The sequence below is a fragment of the Octopus sinensis genome, linkage group LG3 (genome assembly GCF_006345805.1).
Source record: "Octopus sinensis linkage group LG3, ASM634580v1, whole genome shotgun sequence".
NCBI lineage: Eukaryota > Metazoa > Mollusca > Cephalopoda > Octopoda > Octopodidae > Octopus > Octopus sinensis.
The window spans coordinates 142,666,316-142,683,566 of NC_042999.1; the positions used below are offsets into that span (position 1 = coordinate 142,666,316).

The 17,251-nt window shown below is 42.8% G+C and overlaps 1 protein-coding gene and 1 long non-coding RNA gene across 2 annotated transcripts in view; one reads left to right on the forward strand and one right to left on the reverse strand.

Annotated features, from left to right (window-relative positions):
* LOC115209719 (synaptotagmin-9-like) overlaps positions 1-17,251 on the reverse strand; it is a 278,879-nt gene that overhangs the window by 203,219 nt on the left and 58,409 nt on the right. The window lies entirely within an intron of this gene.
* On the forward strand, positions 3,587-16,958 carry LOC118762617. Its single transcript, XR_004998374.1, has 3 exons — positions 3,587-3,772; positions 11,580-11,583; positions 16,949-16,958. It is a non-coding gene; the product is annotated as an uncharacterized LOC118762617 (long non-coding RNA).

The window sequence follows — 17,251 nt, forward strand, 5'->3', positions numbered from 1 at the left end:
GGAACAGTAAACTATACATACATACATACATACATACATACATACATACATACATGCATACATGCATACATACATACATACATACATACATACATACATACATACATACATACATACATACATGCATGCATGCATACATGCATACATACATACATACATACATACATACATACATACATACATTAATTATTATTATGGCTGCCCCCTCGTTATCGAGTATGGCCATTGCACGAAGCTTAACTGTTACTGGTGCTGTGATCAAATGTGACTTTTTAGCCCAGCTAAAGGTCTACAATGTCTTGTACAAAATTGGCAACTAAAACCTTTACTGGACAGTCTACAAACCTTCTCGCCTCTCCTGAATGGCTACGAGAAAATCATGTCTCCCGGTCAGACCGGAGGACGAGGGAGCGTAGTGGTACTGATCCGTAAAAGCTTGGCTCTGCAGACAAGTACAGTCTATGTGGACCCTGAAGGTGGGCTGGTCGTCCTTGATGTGACATACAGCAGTAAGGCCTTCAGGTTGATCGGACTCTATGCACCTTGTGCTAGAGGCTTCCAAACTGATTTTTATCGGCGCCTACAGAACTTTCTCGTGACGTCGAAGACTTTAATAGTATTAGGAGACTTTAGGCTATCGTTGACGTACACATCGATAGTGTTGGCTCGATCCATAGGAAAGTGAACTCACGTCTCGTGGATCTGCTTAAGCGGTTTCAGCTGGCAGATCGTTACAGACTTGACCATCCGAACGTCCCAGAGTGGACCTGGATGAGTGGCGACGGAAGGTTCAAGTCTTATCTAGACAGGATAGTGATAAGAACTAGAGATAAGTCTAGTTTTAGTTGTCCACAGCTCGTCCAGGTGCCCTATACGGACCATAGAATGGTCAAGTGTAGACTGGACATAGGTAGCACACTAAAGATAGGAAACCGCTACTGGAAGCTGAACAAGTCTATTTTGACTTGTGAGGCATACCGCAGTCGGATTAAGGAGTTAGTGCAGAGGGCGTTAACCGGAGCCGTGGTTAATAACTGGTGGTGGTTCGCCCTGAAAAGAGCCATTCGATTCGAGTCAATTAGGTTTAGTAAGCAACTAAGACTAGATAAGGCTAGATTAGAAGGGCAATTAGCTAAGAAGTTAGAGGAGGCGTTGAGGTTGGGCTCTGCATCTCACATTTTGGCGGCGAGAACGGCTTTAGACCGTCACCTCAAAACCAAACATGAAGGGTGTAGAGTTCGGGCTAAAGTACGAGCATTGGGCCGCGAGGGAATTAATGTTGCCGGATGGGCCCGTACGATAGAAACCCGGCGTGGAAACAATGTCACAATTAGGTCTCTTGTTGACGGAAACGGATGCACGGTGAAGGAGCGGGACGAGATGTGTGAGGCACTTTACAAGCACTTCGCCGAGTTGTTCGGGAGGTGCGGGACGCTGGATCATGGTGAGGCCCTTAGGGACTTCCTGTCTTGTGGCCCGCGTCTCTCGGCACGAGAGGCTGAGTGCTGTGAGGGGCCAATCACAGCCCCAGGGAGAAGTCGCCGGGTCTCGATGGTCTGCCCTATGAGTTTTTTAAAAGTATGCCAGACTTGTTCGGGCACCTGCTGGCTAGCGTCTTCGCCAACTGGCAGCAGAATGGGAAAATTCCCAAGTCTGCGAGCCGGGGTGTGGTGACGTTGATCAGGAAGGACCCGAGCAAGGGGGACAAGATAGGCAACTTCAGGCCCATAACTCTGCTGAACACAGAGTTAAAGATTTTGGCCAAGGTGCTGGCGAAAAGGTTGGCGCGGGTCGTGGATAAACTTGTCGGAGAAGCGCAAACGTGCGCTATCCCGGGCAGGACGATGCACGACAATCTCCACCTTATACGCTACTCCTTAGAGAGGGTCGGGAAGCTTTCTGGCGCAGGGGGGGGGGCACTGGTATATTTAGACCAGTCTAAGGCATTTGATAGGGTCGACCATCGGTACTTGGCGGCGGTCCTCGGGGAGGCTGGCCTGGGCCCGACCTTTCGAGGTTGGATCGCTGCTTTGTATAGCGACATCGAGTCTGTGGTCAAAGTGAACGGCTTCCTTTCGAAGCCGTTCAGGATCGAGCGTTCAGTTCGTCAGGGGTGTCCCCTGTCCCCGCTTCTATATGCGTTGGCTCTTGAGCTCTTGCTGCGGAAGTTGGAGACAATAGGGGGCGCACCGCATGATCTATGGTGTGGAAGAGGAGCTACGGCTTACGCGGATGACATCTCCATCATCGTGGCAGATGATGACCAGCTTCCAGTGGTGGAAGAGGCCATCAAAAGCTACGAGGCGGTGGCAGGAGCAAAGGTGAACAAGGACAAGTCGGTCGGTTTGCAACTCGGCACCTTGAGGGGCAAGCCGATGCCGTCCAATAACGTCGTGGGGCGTTGGACGGAAGGTCCTGTTAAGCTGCTCGGAGTCTGGTTCGGGCGAGACCTCCAGATAGAGAAAAATTGGAGTGAGGTGGCCGGCAAGGTGACCGCTCTAACCCAGACTCGGTCTGGACGAGCGTTATCCCTGCTAGGGAGGGTGGAGGTGGTACAGATGTTCATAGCATCAGTAGTCACCTACCGCCTGACCGTGGTGCCTTGCCTTGATTTGTGGCTGAACAAGTTGGAGAGAATCCTTTTCCACTTCTTGTGGAAAGGAGGGAAGCCACTTATAAAGCGCTCTGTCTGTTGCCAGAAACCGCTAAAGGGTGGGCTAGGGATGCCTTGGCTGAAGATGCGAAAGGTCGCGTTAAGGTTGAGGCACCTCTGGCTTTACTTGGATGGAGAACAGGTGTGGTCACCGCACGTTCGATTCTACCTTCCGCGATTAACGTCCTTAACGGACATTGGTAATTGGATCAAGCAGAGACCTAGGCTGGAGGACTGGCAATTGGAGTGCCGTCAGGCACTTCAGCTACTCTCTCGGGCGGGCAATGCCGGCAACAGGAGTTCCACCGCGGATTTCTATAGCGGGTTAGTGGAGGTTAAGTCCCAAGACGCCTTGGGGGAGACCCTGGGCTACGATGAAAATCAGTTGACCAACCTGTTCCGGAGAACGTTCGGGCCGGGGTACCTGGATAATTACCAGAAATCCCTGGCCTGACAGTGTTTCCGTGCGGCGTTACCTGTTCGCGACAAGCTGTCAAGGCACGGAAGTGCCGTCTCGCCGACATGTCCGCGATGTGAGCAGGATAGGGAAACCGTCTTGCACGCATTCGTGGAGTGTCCGGAGTTATCGGGACTGATTGCTTTCGCCGAACAACTGTTGTCAGTGAATGGAAGAGTACAGCTATCAGCGGAGTCTATCATTGAGATTGTGCCACCTCCTTTCCTCAGCAGGGAAAGGAAGGCTTGTTTTTCCTGCGTAGTAGCCATACTGAAAGAGACAGTATGAAAGACGCGTACGAAAGGTATAGTGACAGGTACCTTTGTATCCGGACAGGGGTTGGTTAACTTTTTCAGTTACCACCTCGGTAGTAAGATCAGGCTGGAGAAGAGGTGTCTGTCACGAGATGTGTTTGCGAAAAGATGGAAGTCTGTAGCGTGCAAGCTGGGTATATCTGGCACCAGGTAAGTGTGACCGGAGAGCGGCGGCAACGGCAAGCCCGGGCCGCGCGCGGAGCTACCGACGACGGCTTCGGCGCCGCCGCGCTACCGGAAAAGCACTAATCGACGCGCTAGTTAGCAGGCCGGAGTCTTGTTCGTTATCGGAATCAACCAGACGGATCGCTCCACCAACTAAGAACGGCCATGCACCACCACCCACAGGTAAGTGTGGCCGAAGTAAATTTTTTAAACTTTATATTGTAAATATTATATATATTTTTTTGTAATCACCAACGTTTTAAGCTACTACACCCTATATGTTTGTCTGTATTTGTATGTCCCCTCCATGTAACGCCTTAATGGCAAATCTTTCATGAAATAAAGTAGCTTGCTTACCAACCACATGCTTCCGGGTTCAGTCCCATTGTGTGGCACTTTGGGCAAGTGTCTTCTACTATAGCCTCAGGCCAACCAAAGCCTTGTGAGTGGATTTGGTAGACGGAAACTGAAAGAAGCCAGCCGTATATATGCATATATATATATGTATGTCTGTGTATATGTTTTTGTGTGTGTGTGTAAGTAAATGTGTGTGTGTTTGTGTGTGTGTGTGTGTGTGTATGTGTGCGTGTGTGTGTGTGTGTGTGTGTGTGTGTGTGTGTGTGTGTGTGTGTGTGTGTGTGTGTGCAAATTTGTTATGTGGAAAGCCTAATTAACATCGGTATTAGTCCTGAGTTAGTATCGCTTATAGACATGCAATTTTAAAAAACTCAAAATCTATTGCAGTAGCAGAAGAAAATCGTCCAAAGGCGGTGGTGGCATTGCTAATACTGATATTGTAAATAGACTAAAATAACATGGTCTTATATTTCATTTGAGAAGAATTTAAACCTTGAGACCTCTTTAATGCTGAATTATCAACATTTACCACGACCTTACCAAGCAACCTGTGGTCTTTGTTTTTCATAACAACTATTTTCTTAAGTTTCGATTAATGCTTCAAATTTTCCCCGAGTTTTTATGAGTGATCCATCAAATTGTTTTAGCCTGAGATCACACTTTTCTAATTTTTGATTTATTTAAATCCATTCAGAAATTCTGAGATATTTACCTGACAACCACTGTCAATTTGCATTCTAATGTTAACATAATTTAGTTTAACGTTGATCATAGCAGTGACTTTTATTCCAGTTTCTTAAACACTTAAAGAATTTCCGTTTCTAATTTCTTCAAGTATTCTTGAAAATTTCCATACTGCTTTAAAGTGATTCTGTTTTTTTTTTTTCGTCAAAAGTGATATTTAAAATCACATTTGTATTTGCTTCCATCAACATGCGTCACATTGATAACATTAAAATTTTTGTTTCATTTTATTTATCGTTTTTTTTTTTTAATTGCTCGAAATCAAGAAATCGTATTGAGCTGTTGCATGAATTCAATACATGCTTAGCGCTGGATCATCTGAATAAAGATATTCTAATTCTTTCATACGATGCTCTGTCATCTTTGCGTGTCATCTTTGGGTTTCATTTAAATCATGATCTTCAACCCTCTATTCTTTTGTTCCAATTTTATAAAATTTGCTACAGCAAATAACCTTAAAAAGATTCAGTTTGACATTGATATTAGGATAAATATTTCAACAATTATCATTTTCTTTTATGGATGAACTGATGGCATTAGCACAGATCTTCTAATTGCTAAAGTTCCTTGTTTCAAGTTCTATACAGAGAAATGTACTTACAACAACCCACTCTCTTTATACAATGCACTATTAACACTCCTACAGTTACTATAAATACATCCCCTACAATCTTTGATGATAGTTTTATGTTCATAACATAGTGAAAACATCCTCCCAAAGGTTTAACCATACAATTGCCTAGGATCTGATATATCTCTGACTTCCTTTTAAGCTCGTGTATGGCACACATCAGCATAATTAAAGTGAGTTTAGTGCAGTTGATACATGCACAAACATACGTTTTAGTCTGCTTCTATAAAATGCCATTCATTTGATTAATAAATCTTTCTTCACCAACACACTACAACCATTAGCATACAAGGGACATTCTACATGGTCACTCAGCCTGTTAGGAATAACACTCAAATATCCCTCAAATCACAGCCTACCTACATAAATGTTGTATTAGAATATATAGTCCCGCATACTTGATGGTCATGGCTAGAATGTCTTTTATTATAGATTAAATCAGTCAGAGTTGACCTGGAGTTCTTCCATATGTATACCTAGGATTACTGCAACAGTTCTGCTCTTCCTGTTTCTCTGAACCACCATTCTATGAGCTACTTCTGTTCAGTCTATGCAGAAATCTCAGTGGACTAAAGTCCATAAAAGGGTGATTTGGCCGATACATTTGATGGGGCGGAAAACCAAAAAGGGGCCCATGAATATCTAATAGGGCCCTCCCTAAACTTATAAAAAATCTCCTGGCACCCTTGATTTAGAGGAACACCCTCCTTCGTGAAAAGGAAATGTAAGGAGTCTTGTACTGCATGCAAAATTTCTGTCAGAGGTCTTAAAATAGTTACAAAGGAAAGTGGATATTCCTTTTTAAAATGTTCATTTAGGTTTATCAAACAGTAAATCTCACAAATTACAGGCCCATAACCTATCTGTCTATAATATATAAGATCTTGACCTAATATACAATTATCGCTGTATCATCGCGGGAGATAAACGATCGACTGAAAAAAGTCGTCTTCAGAAGACCAGAAGGAATGCTTCAAAAGCTCATATGGTTATAAAAATCAATTACTGATTAACAAAGCCAAAATCGAAGATTGTAGATGGAGGAAGAACATTATAGGCATGTCATAGAAAGAACGCATGAGTAAGACAATACCAATAACAGGTAGGTACATTAAATATATCATTATTAAATGACCAACGAACAAAAGGAGAAACTATAAAATCTTACTCTAGACCCCGTCCCTATTAGAAGACTTTTTCGAGAGACTAACTCTGCTTGGTGTTGACACTTTTAGCCAACATCATAATTGTGACTGGATTTGGATTCAAATTCTATGGGAAGACACTCAACCATATTTTGTATTTGGGTAACCTTTCGGTTATTGTCTGCAATAAACAACCGAAAAAATTGTTAAATACAATAGTATACAGTACATATTCACGGGAGAAATTGTTTTGAAATTTAGTTTAGATTTTTTTTTTTTTTAATGGTTAAGGTAACTTTGAGAAGAGAACAATTCATGAAATATCCCTCATATCGTGGTATATAAAGAAGCAGAGATAAGTGAATTAGAAGAAGCACAAACTTACAAATACTTAAAAATTAATGAACTACAGAGAACACATAAACGAAAGGAAGAAGCTGGAAAAAATATTGTGGACACATTTGATTAATACTTCAAACAGAGCTAGATTCAAAATATAAGAGAATATTATATATATATATATATATATATATATTGCAATTAAGGACAACTACTTAATAAGGAAAACTTAACAAGAAATTGTCAGGTAGATAGCGTATGTATAATATTGCCCTCTATATATAAATTATATGTTCAATAAGAAATAATTATTTTCGAAATTTTTTTCTCTTATATGAGGTTTTTACGCTATCTACCTGACAATTTCTTGTTAGTTTTCCTTATTAAGTAGTTGTCTTAATTGCAAAATTTTTATTCCGAAAAAACTTTTCCTCTCCCGAAATGCAATTTTGTAAAAGTTTGCCACTCACCCGGATGTAATAATATAACTCACCCATGTGCTTCGTTGATGTTGATCAGTTAGCTGTTCGGCTTAAGCGAGGCAGGGTCGTTGTTTATTTATAATACATTCAGTTGCCTGCTGATGATTACGTAAGTATGAAATCACTGTGATACAGGCCTATATTTTTAAATGTCTTACTTTGAAAAATTGCATTCGGTGGGAATTAGTAATATTTTTGGTAGAAATGACTGATTGTCCTCCCTAGCGTTTTGCATGTATATATAATGCCCTGGCTCTGGCATGTATGTATAATTATGCCCTCTATATATAATTAATATGTTCAATAAGAAATAATTATTTTCGAAATTTTTTCTCTTATGAGGTTTTTACGCTATCTACCTGACAATTTCTGTTAAGTTTTCCTTATTAAGTAGTTGTCCTTAATTGCAAAATTTTTATTCCGAAAAAACTTTTCCTCTCCCGAAATGCAATTTTGTAAAAGTTTGCCACTCACCCGGATGTATATATATAAACTCACCCATGTGCTTCGTTGAGTTGATCAGTTAGCTGTTCGGCTTAAGCGAGGCAGGGTCGTTGTTTTATTATAATACATTCAGGCCTGCTGATGATTACGTAAGTATGAAATCACTGTGATACAGGCTATATTTTTAAATGTCTTACTTTGAAAAATTGCATTCGGTGGGATTAGTAATATTTTTGGTAGAAATGACTGATTGTCCCTCCTAGCGTTTGGCATGTATATATAATGCCTCCTGGCATGTATGTATAATTATGCCCTCTATATATAAATTAATATGTTCAATAAGAAATAATTATTTTCGAAATTTTTTCTCTTATGAGGTTTTTAACGCTATCTACCTGACAATTTCTTGTTAAGTTTTCCTTATTAAGTAGTTGTCCTTAATTGCAAAATTTTTATTCCGAAAAAACTTTTCCTCTCCCGAAATGCAATTTTGTAAAAGTTTGCCACTCACCCGGATGTAATATATATAAACTCACCATGTGCTTCGTTGATGTTGATCAGTTAGCTGTTCGGCTTAAGCGAGGCAGGGTCGTTGTTTATTTATAATACATTCAGGCAGGCTGCTGATGATTACGTAAGTATGAAATCACTGTGATACAGGCCTATATTTTTAAATGTCTTACTTTGAAAAATTGCATTCGGTGGGATTAGTAATATTTTTGGTAGAAATGACTGATTGTCCCTCCTAGCGTTTGGCATTTATATAATGCCTCCTGGCATGTATGTATAATTATGCCCTCTTATATAAATTAATATGTTCAATAAGAAATAATTATTTTCGAAATTTTTTCTTATGAGGTTTTTACGCTATCTACCTGACAATTTCTTGTTAAGTTTTCCTTATTAAGTAGTTGTCCTTAATTGCAAAATTTTTATTCCGAAAAAACTTTTCCTCTCCCGAAATGCAATTTTGTAAAAGTTTGCCACTCACCCGGATGTAATATATAAAACTCACCCATGTGCTTCGTTGATGTTGATGATCAGTTAGCTGTTCGGCTTAAGCGAGGCAGGGTCGTTGTTTATTTATAATACATTCAGGCCTGCTGATGATTACGTAAGTATGAAATCACTGTGATACAGGCCTATATTTTTAAATGTCTTACTTTGAAAATTGCATTCGGTGGGATTAGTAATATTTTTGGTAGAAATGACTGATTGTCCCTCCTAGCGTTTGGCATGTATATATAATGCCTCCTGGCATGTATGTATAATTATGCCCTCTATATATAAATTAATATGTTCAATAAGAAATAATTATTTTCGAAATTTTTTCTCTTATGAGGTTTTTACGCTATCTACCTGACAATTTCTTGTTAAGTTTTCCTTATTAAGTAGTTGTCCTTAATTGCAAAATTTTTATTCCGAAAAAACTTTTCCTCTCCCGAAATGCAATTTTGTAAAAGTTTGCCACTCACCCGATGTAATATATAAACTCACCCATGTGCTTCGTTGATGTTGATCAGTTAGCTGTTCGGCTTAAGCGAGGCAGGGTCGTTGTTTATTTATAATACATTCAGGCCTGCTGATGATTACGTAAGTATGAAATCACTGTGATACAGGCCTATATTTTTAAATGTCTTACTTTGAAAAATTGCATTCGGTGGGATTAGTAATATTTTTGGTAGAAATGACTGATTGTCCCTCCTAGCGTTTGGCATGTATATATAATGCCTCCTGGCATGTATGTATAATTATGCCCTCTATATATAAATTAATATGTTCAATAAGAAATAATTATTTTCGAAATTTTTTCTCTTATGAGGTTTTTACGCTATCTACCTGACAATTTCTTGTTAAGTTTTCCTTATTAAGTAGTTGTCCTTATTGCAAAATTTTTATTCCGAAAAAACTTTTCCTCTCCCGAAATACAATTTTGTAAAAGTTTGCCACTCACCCGGAAATATATATAAACTCACCCATGTGCTTCGTTGATGTTGATCAGTTAGCTGTCATTTGCGGAGCAGTTTGTTGCGTTTTGCGTTGTGAGAAATTTGCTGCTGCTTTTAAGAGAATTCGAAGTTATAATATCATTGTTTGTGTAAACTGTTCTGAACAGTACCCGTCGTAAACGATAATTTTCGCCCTACGGGGCAGAAAATTTTGTTCTAACCATATTCTTGTTACCTAAAGGTAACCTTCAGAGATGGAGTTCGACCTAACGTCGAAGGAAGACTTTCCCGTGATGGGAAAAGGTGAAAAAGAGGAAAACCCAGTACCCAGGCAATCATTCTCGGCCGCGGTGGGCGGCGCCATGTTGGAGATAGAATTCAAGATTGAACAACTGTACGAATATAGGAATTTGGTAAAACTAGAAGGAGGAGAAATAAGGCTTGTGCCGCCGCAAGCGAAGGTGCAAGAAATTAAGGAAAAGATCGTAATCTATAAAGTGTACAACTTTAAAGAAAAAAAGATCATGGAAGTAAAAAACGAAACCGTTGAGAAATGCTTGGCCCCGGTGTGGGATAAAATTCGCCATATAGTGAGAGGTGCACGAAGTGCCACGATCGAAGCACACTTTGACACGGCAGAGGTGGCGAAGGAGGTGTCGTCGTTGACCCTTAAAAACGACGACATCATGCTGCTACCCTCGTATATGGGGAAGAGAACCGCAAAGGTAACGGTTGAAGACATACCCAGAGGATACGACACCATGTGGGTAGCAGCGGCGGTCTTACATGATGTAGAACGCGAAATGAACATACTGCAAATGAGAAGGAAGGAAGCGGTACGTTGGAGGGGTCAGACTCTGGAGCTCCTCGTACAGGCAGAGAACAAGATCTTGGAGAGCCTGCCTGACAGGATTTTTAACGAGGATGGCACGTCCATGAGAGTGTCGGTGGAAGGACGAAGACCCAGATGCTTCAAGTGTGGAGAAAAGGGTCACGTCCGTTCCAATTGCATCAGGAAAAAAAGAACAGAAGATGCGGCCCCTCCAAGTGTACCCAATGCGGAGGGAGAGGAAGCTAAGAAGAACAACAAAACGACCAAGACAAATACGGAAGCAAAAATAGACCAAATAGAACCGATGGAATACACCCAAGTTACGCACAAAAGAAAAAAGAAAATACCCTGGACTCCCCTCCCCAAACAAGGAAAAAAACAACTAGCACTACAGACACACACATTAAGCAAATCCCCCAACCCTACCCCCATGGCACTGTTTTCATTGGAAAACAGTTTGCCAACCCCTCCCCGTAAAACAAGATCCTAAAAAATGTTTATTGAAAAACGAAAAAATAATTGCGTTTGATGAAAAAAACGAAAAAGTTTACAAATGCTGCAAACTGTCGAGGTTCATGCTGTATAGCAGAACCTCAGATGGAAAAGCAATTGCGCGCTTCGCCAAGGTAGGCGAGAACGAATGGAAGGAGGAGGTTCTTCAGGAACACCTGAAGAACCGCCTAATAAGAGATGTCACCAAAGAGGTGTTAGAAGGAAAACTAACAATAACCCCGGCAACCACACCAACCCAGAGCCCAGTGGCAACGCCGGTCAAAAGCCCTGCAGTAGCGGAAGAAAGGGAAGCAGGCAAAATTAGACCGCCGTGCTCCCTTTCACAAACGTGAGTATAGTTATTTCTCTCCCTCGCTCACAATGGCCAAGCTGGGCTGCCTAAACATACGTGGAATGGGGTCGAAATGGAAACAAATTTGTTTCCTGAACGACCTCACGACACAAGGTATAGATGTTGCTATCGTAACCGAGTCCAAGATGAGCGAGACCCAAGCGTTCTCACCTCTTCTAAATGGTTTCGAGAAATTTATTTCTCCTAGCCGAGGAGGAGGAAGAGGCGTGGCAGTCTTCATCAGGAAGAGCTTGGACCTGCAGGTAAGTACTGTCTTTCTGGACCCAGAAGGCAGGCTGGTTGTCCTGGATGTGACTCACGCAAGTAAACAGTCCTTCAGGTTGGTAGCTGTCTACGCCCCGAACGAGGGTAGACAGACGGTTTTCTTTCGAAGCCTGGAGCCCTTTCTGGCGACGTCGAAAACAGTAATACTAGTAGGGGACTTTAACACTGTCCTTGAAGCGCACATCGACAGTGTTGGCTCAACTAATAGGAAGGGGAATCCTAGCCTCAAGGGTCTACTAGAGAGCTTTGATCTAGTGGACCGTTACCGACTGGATGAGCCGAGCGTTCCACAGTGGACGTGGAGTAACTACGACGGCTCACACAGATCGTACCTAGATAGGATAATTATAAAAAAAGAGATAAGGATACGTTTAGTTGTCCACAATTTCATATTGTACCTTACTCGGATCACAAGTTTGTGACGTGTGAGGTGCAATTAGACAAGTGTCATAGACAGGGACCCGGGTACTGGAAGCTGAACAAGGCTATTTTGAATTGTGAAGACTTCCGTACCCGGATTAAGGAGTTAGTTCAGAGGGCATTGTGCGGCACCGTCATTAACAATAGATGGTGGCACGCCCTCAAAAGAGCCATTCGATTAGAGTCCGTTAGATTTAGCAATCAGATAAGGACAGATAGAGCTAGTCTAGAGGGCGATTTAGTTAAGAATCTAGACGAGGCAATGGAAGCTGGCTCTGCATCCGGAGTACTCTGGCGGCAAGGACGGTATTGTACCGACACCTTGACTCCAAACACGAAGGTTGCAGAGTCAGAGCTAAGCTGCGCGCCGGGAAACGAGAAGGTGTTAACGTAGCCGGATGGGCCCGTCGTGTGGAGAGTAAGAGAGGCAACAGAGCCTCAATAAAATCTTTGACTGGCGAACAGGGACAAAAGATCTATGGACAGGAGGAGATGCAAAAGTTTCTTCACCAGCATTTCGCGCGCGCGTTCGGGGGTGGTGGCCCGCTGGACCGGGGGAGTGCCTTAAGGGACTTCCTGGCCGGCGGGCCGCGGCTCGCGGGGCGTGAGGCGGAGTGCTGTGAAGGAGCGATCACTCCCGCGGAAATAAGGGAAGTGCTGGCCGAGTGCGCCGGGGAGAAATCGCCGGGGCTGGATGGTCTGCCCTACGAGTTTTACCAAAATATGCCGGATTTGTTCGGGGGAATACTGGCAGGCGTCTACACGAACTGGCAGCAGAACGGGAGAATTCCCAGTTCTGTAAGCCGGGGAGTGGTGACGCTAATCCAGAAAGACCCGAGCAAAGGGGATATGATTAGTAACTACAGGCCCATAACTCTACTTAATGTAGAGTTAAAGATTTTGGCCAAGGTGTTAGCAAAAAGGTTGACGGTTGTCGTGGAGAACTTGTAGGGAGAGCACAGACATGTGCAATTCCAGGCAGGTCGATCCAGGACACCTTCACCTTATACGCTACACCTTAGATAGGGTGGGTAAAGTAACCGGCAAAGGTGGGGTAATGGTCCACTTGGACCAAAGTAAAGCCTTCGATAGGGTAGACCATGGGTACCTGGCGGCGGTCCTCGAAGCGACCGGACTGGGTCCCGAATTCCGCGGGTGGATCTCCGCTATGTACAGCGGCATCAAGTCCACCGTCCAGATAAACGGTTACCTAACAGAACCGTTTTCGATCGAATGTTCAGTACGTCAGGGGTGCCCCTTGTCACCACTTTTGTACGTATTGGCTCTCGAGCCACTACTGCGAAGGTTGGAGAGGCTGGGGAGTAACTCAGATGGAATCGGAGGTGGGAGGTCGGTCACTGCCTATGCGGATGACATCACCCTCATCGTGTCCAAGGAGGCCCAACTACCTGGTGTAGAGGAGGCTATCAGAGGATACGAGGCGGTGGCAGGAGCAAAGGTTAACAGGGACAAATCGGTCGGCTTGCGCCTCGGCACCTGGAGGAACAAGCCGATATTGTCCAGTGTTGTGGGACACTGGACGGATGGCCCTGTTAAGTTGCTGGGAGTCTGGTTTGGACCGGACTCCCAAACGGAGAAGAACTGGAGCGAGGTGACGGGCAAGGTGGAGGCCATAATACGGACCTGGTCCGGAAGGTCTCTGTCCTTGAAAGGAAGGGCGGAGGTGGCGCAGATGTTTATTGCATCCGTAATCACCTACCGCCTGACCGTCGTCCCTTGCCCCGACTCATGGCTTAACAAGTTGGAACGAGCCCTCTTCCGCTTTTTGTGGAAAGGAGGAAAGCCACTTGTGAGACGCTCCGTGTGCTGTCAAGAACCGTTAAAGGGTGGGTTAGGGATGCCTTGGTTAATGATGCGCAGACATGCGTTGAGACTAAGACATCTCTGGCACCACCTGGAAGGTGATAAGGTGTGGAGTCCGTTGGCAGAGGGATTTTTTCCGAGACCGGCCTCCTTAGTTAATTTTAAACCCGGTTACATCAGAAGATGCAATCTGACTCCATGGCAAAAGGAGTGCCGACAGGCACTCACGCTGATCCACAGGACGGGCAAGGCCGGCTGCGGAAATACCACCTCGGTATTTTATAGAGGGCTGGTAGAAGGTAAAAACGATGACGCCCTAGGAGGGGCTCTGGGGTTTGATGAAAACCAGCTTGCCAATCTGTTTAAGAAAACGTTCAGGTCGGGGTATTTGGATAATTTCCAAAGATCCCTGGCTTGGCAGTGCTACAGGAATGCTTTACCTGTTCGCGAAAAGTTATCACGGCACGGAGTTCCAGTGCCACCGACGTGTCAAAGATGCGGGCTGGACGATGAAACCGTTCAGCACGCTTTTTTTCATTGTCGGAAGTTGAACGACTTGATAAGTTACGCAGAACACGTGTTATCGCATCTGGGACGAGTACAGCTGTCGGCTGAGTCTATGATTAAGATGATACCGCCAACTGGACTCTCGAAGGAAGGTGAGGCATGTTTTCACTGCACGGTTGCAGTGGTAAAGGAATGCATGTGGAGAACGAGAATGGAAGGAACCGCGACAGGGTCATTTGTCTCCGGGCCCGGCTTGCTCACCTACTTCAGATATCATCTGAGAAGCAAGATGGGACTGGAGAGGAGGACCCTGCCGCGGGGAGTGTATGCGAATAGATGGAAGGAAGTGGAAAGAAAGGTGGGTACGAGAAGGCCAGCTTGACCATGGAGGAGAGAGAGGAAGTGGAAGCTGCAGGGCCTCAACAATTGCCGGGGTGTGAAAGCTCCAGTATAATCACAAAGGTCAGCTACAAGTGTTTGTAACACTAGTTACGCAAAAACTATTACTTATAACGAATACAAACGAAACTTTTTTTAATCGATTCTCTTAAATTTTCTTGTATGTATGTATGTCCTGTATTCGTCCTTTCTATGTATTAATTTTTATAATTGTAATAAAGAAAGTGTTGATCAGTTAGCTGTTCGGCTTAAGCGAGGCAGGGTCGTTGTTTATTTATAATACATTCAGGCCTGCTGATGATTACGTAAGTATGAAATCACTGTGATACAGGCCTATATTTTTAAATGTCTTACTTTGAAAAATTGCATTCGGTGGGATTAGTAATATTTTTGGTAGAAATGACTGATTGTCCCTCCTAGCGTTTGGCATGTATATATAATGCCTCCTGGCATGTATGTATAATTATGCCCTCTATATATAAATTTATATATATATATATATATATATATATATATATATATATATCAATAATTTAAGACCCATTATGCTAAACTATAGTTAGGTTGTCAAATGGAAGCTTAGTGAATGAACAAGACGAGAAAGGAAAACAAAAAATGTAATGACTGCATTTAGAACACACCATTGCTTAAAGATTACATTTATCACGTATACGGAAACGCGGGACTATGAAGATTTCTAATAAAAAGAAAAGGGAAGCTGGTACAAAATAGCCACAACGCACGAACAAACAAAAGTCTTTTTTCTGTCTTCCTCGAATGCAACAAATATAGAGACAGACAATTGCGAGGAAAATAGAGAAACAACAACAGAGACAATAAAAACAACTAAAAGCTAAACTGAAAATGGGATTACAAAATGCCGTGCTTAAAGGTAGGCAAGAAAATCCCCTGCATGGCCAGTAACTGACAAGGAGTAGGCGTGGCTGTGTGGTCAGAAAGTTGCTTTGCAACCACCTGATTTCGGGTTCAATCTCACTGTGCGCACCTTGAGCAAGTATCTTCTACTATAACCTGGACTGATCAATACTGAGTGAATTTGGTGAACGGAAATGGTGTGGAAGCCCATCGCGCGCATGTGTGTGTATGTGTGCGCGTGTGTATGTGTGTGCGCGTGTGTGTGAGTGCGTGAGTGTGTGTGTGTGTCTGTGCTCGTGCGCGTCTTTGTGTTTGTCCGCACCACCAACGCTTGACAACCGGTGCCGGTCTGTTTACGTTCCTGTAAGTTAGTGGTTCGGCAAGTACTGGAATCGATTATTCGACTTAACTCTTCGATGCCCTAGTATGGCCGCAGTCCAATGAATGAAACAAGTAAAAGATAAATATCATTAATAAAAAAAGTAGGACAGCAAAATCCGAGAATTAAAAAAATTCAGTACTGTTTGAGAAGAGCAGAATTCAAAGATGAATCCAAAAGATTTTTGATCATGACACAAGACCAAACTACCAATACCATATAAGGATATAGAACACCATAAGTAACTATAAAAGGAAACTCAGTCTGTCAACGACCTAACACTACTGCTTGGCTCTTGTAATGCCTGTAGCAGAGTCCATTCAAGAATGTGAACCAGATCACCCATGTGAATAAAATTCAATATTAGATGTGCTACTTCCTATTGCATACACCAATTGTTACTTCTTGCTTACGCAGCTACCCCCCCCCCTACCAGTTTAGAAATCTTGAAAAAGATTATGGGTGCTGCTCTTTCTCCTTTGGCTCATTCATAAGAAATATGGGAAAACCGGTAATAGTATACAAAGCACATACAACCTTAAACCTAACACAGTAATAATAATATGGAAGCAAGATTAATGTCCTCATATATAGATGAATACAGTAGCTTAAAACAAATGACGGAAAAAATTAAACAGCAGCTTGGAGAGATAAAGTTTATATACATTTAAGACGGACAAACCAGCAAAATATTATACACTATAAAGCATAGCATAATCAAACAAGTTAATTGTAAACAAAATCGAACACACATACATAGGGTATGAGTGGTGTTAGTTCGTGGAAAAAAATTCAAATATGAATTAGAAGCAGCTCGAAGTATATAAACAAAATCGAACACGCATACACAAGATATGTGTGTTGTTAGTTTGTGCGTCAGCTGCGGTTTTTAGGCGTAAGAGAAAATAGTCTCAATGCGCCTGATGTAAAAACACACCTGAAAGTAAGTCACAGTCAAGCGAGTCAACTCACTTAAGTCCCTTCTCAGAGCGACAGACGTCAATGTTTCATCATTGCTGCGACTTATCAATGTCGCATACCGAACAAGGCCCACTGCAAGCCATATTGCCGATTATAACTATATACTAAATGGTTCAGACACCATCTACCGGCATGTCCAGCGAGAGAGAAACAACTTCAAAAAAATCTCAATTGGAAACAAAAGATTCAACGGGAGATAAATTGTAAGAAAGCTTAAAGTTCAA